The sequence below is a fragment of the Sardina pilchardus genome, chromosome 17 (assembly GCF_963854185.1).
Source record: "Sardina pilchardus chromosome 17, fSarPil1.1, whole genome shotgun sequence".
In the NCBI taxonomy this organism is placed as follows: Eukaryota; Metazoa; Chordata; class Actinopteri; order Clupeiformes; family Clupeidae; genus Sardina; species Sardina pilchardus.
The window spans coordinates 23,002,562-23,005,061 of NC_085010.1; positions in this window are offsets into that span (position 1 = coordinate 23,002,562).

Sequence of the window (2,500 nt, forward strand, 5' to 3'; positions counted from 1 at the left end):
ACATAAACAGGAGCAGGAGCAGGAACAGGAGCAGGAGCAGGAGCAGGAACATAAACAGGAGCAGGAGCAGGAACAGGAACATAAACAGGAGCAGGAACAGGAGCAGGAACAGGAGCAGGAGCAGGAACAGGAACAGGAACAGGAGCAGGAACAGGAGCAGGAGCAGGAACATAAACAGGAGCAGGAGCAGGAACAGGAACATAAACAGGAGCAGGAACAGGAGCAGGAACAGGAGCAGGAGCAGGAACAGGAACAGGAACAGGAGCAGGAACATAAACAGGAGCAGGAGCAGGAACAGGAACATAAACAGGAGCAGGAACAGGAGCAGGAACAGGAGCAGGAGCAGGAACAGGAACAGGAACAGGAACAGGAACAGGAGCAGGAGCAGGAACAGGAACAGGAACAGGAACAGGAGCAGGAGCAGGAGCAGGAACAGTAGCAGTAAAGAGGGGCGTCCTGTCCTGGTGTCCCCTGTGGCTCTGTGTAGGTGTGTAGTGTACAGTGCGCCCGTGCTGTAGCCGCTGTAGCCGGTATAGACGGTATAGTATAGCTATAGCACCACCTGCTTAGAGACGGCCAACTCTCCCGCTGCTCCAGCACACCAGCCCAGAACACATGCTGACATGACACGTCCTGCTTACACGCCGGCAACAATGCACCCGCGCACACATCAAAGGGAGAAAACACAGTTGCAGCCCCCCCGTCCCTCCCTTCCTCACACACACAGAGTCTCTTTCACACACACACACACACACACACTCATGCAAACAGATACATTCTCCCCCTTTTTCTCACACACAGATGCAAGCACACATACCTTCTCTTCTCTCTCTGTGTTTCTTTCACACACGCACACACAAACACATCCAACACACACAGACACACACACACACACACATACACATACACACACACACACACACCCACGCACTTCACACACAGCAGACACACCGCGCCCAGGCTTTATTAACTCCCAATCAATAAACATGCACTGGCGGTGAGGTAATCAGGAAGTGCTGGCAAATGGGATGACAATGTATCAAAGCGGCTGCTCGCAGGCATCGGCGGCGAGCCTTAACAAGCACTTTATTACCGGTAGCGGTTACTGGCATTAGTCAAAAACCAAGAGAGATAAAATGGAATAAGGAATGTGCATGCTGGAAGAGGGCCGGAGGCGCCATGTTCCTCGGACGGCTTTTGATAACCGCACGCTTCCGCTTTGATATGATAACAAATATAAATTGTTTAAAAACATCAAATGCGGTGGCTGGCGAGGCAGGATGGGAAAAAAAGGGGCCTCAGACGCGCTCGTGCTTGTTTCGCTATGTTCGTTCGCTCGCTCGCGCTCGGTCTGGGGTGAGCGGTGGCAGTCGTGGGGGCGAGAGAGGCAAAGGCGGCTGTGAAGGGAAAGGGACAGAGAGAGAGAGAGGGGAGAGAGAGAGAGAGAGAGAGAGAGAGAGAGAGAGAGAGAGAGAGAGAGAGAGAGAGAGAGAGAGAGAGAGAGGAAAAGATCAGAGAGTAACCTATTTGACAGGGGGCACGGGCAGTTCACGGCGGTAGCTGATTGGCCGAGGCGTAAAGGCAAACATGGTGGCATAAACCCAGCCCTGAACCCCACCACGTGCACTATACCCTGATCAGTCACTCCCCACTCTATGTGTGAATGTGTGTGTGCCTATACGGTATGCTGCTATATCAACATCTACATCTGCCCATATAGTACTTAACATGTACAGAACATATATATGTGTGTATGTGTATGCGTGTGTGTGTGTGTGTGTGTGTGTGTGTGTGTGTGTGTGTGTGTGTATCTATTTCTCTCTTCATCTCTCTCTCTCTCTCTGTGTGTGTGTGTGTGTGTGTGTGTGTGTGTATGTGTGTTCTGTGCGTCCGGGCGGGGCGAGACTAGAGCATACTGGCATTGCAGAAGTATACAGTACCTGGAGAGTAAGAGTGGATGACTGTACCCTCCCCAGGTGGAAGAGAGAGAGAAAGAAAGTGAGAGAAAGATAGAGAGAAAGAGGAGAGGAGAGGAAGGGGGGATCTCATCCAAATAATGTTTCACCCCATAGGCGCTGAGATGCAAATGAGGGATCAAAGGTGTTTTGGTTGGCAGAGGAGGGAGATTGGCACGAGTATCAGGAGATTCCGCGCAGGAGAAGGATTACACGGACTGGGGGAGAAAAGAGAGAGGGATGGACAGCACCCCGCACACTGACCATACGCAGAGAGAGAGAGAGAGAGAGAGAGAGAGGGAGAGAGAGAGAGAGAGAGAGAGAGAAGGTGTGAAAGGGAGATGGTGGAGCAGAGTAGTCAACCAAGATAGTGAGTAAGTTAATGTACATGCGATAGCCTGCATGTGTGTGTTGTGTGCAAGAGAGAGAGAGTAAGTAAGTGAGTGAGTATGAGCATGAGTGAGCGTGTGTGTGTGTGTGTGTGTGTGTGTGTGTGTGTGTGTGTGTGTGTGTGTGTGTGTGTGTGTGTGAAAAGAAGGCTGCAG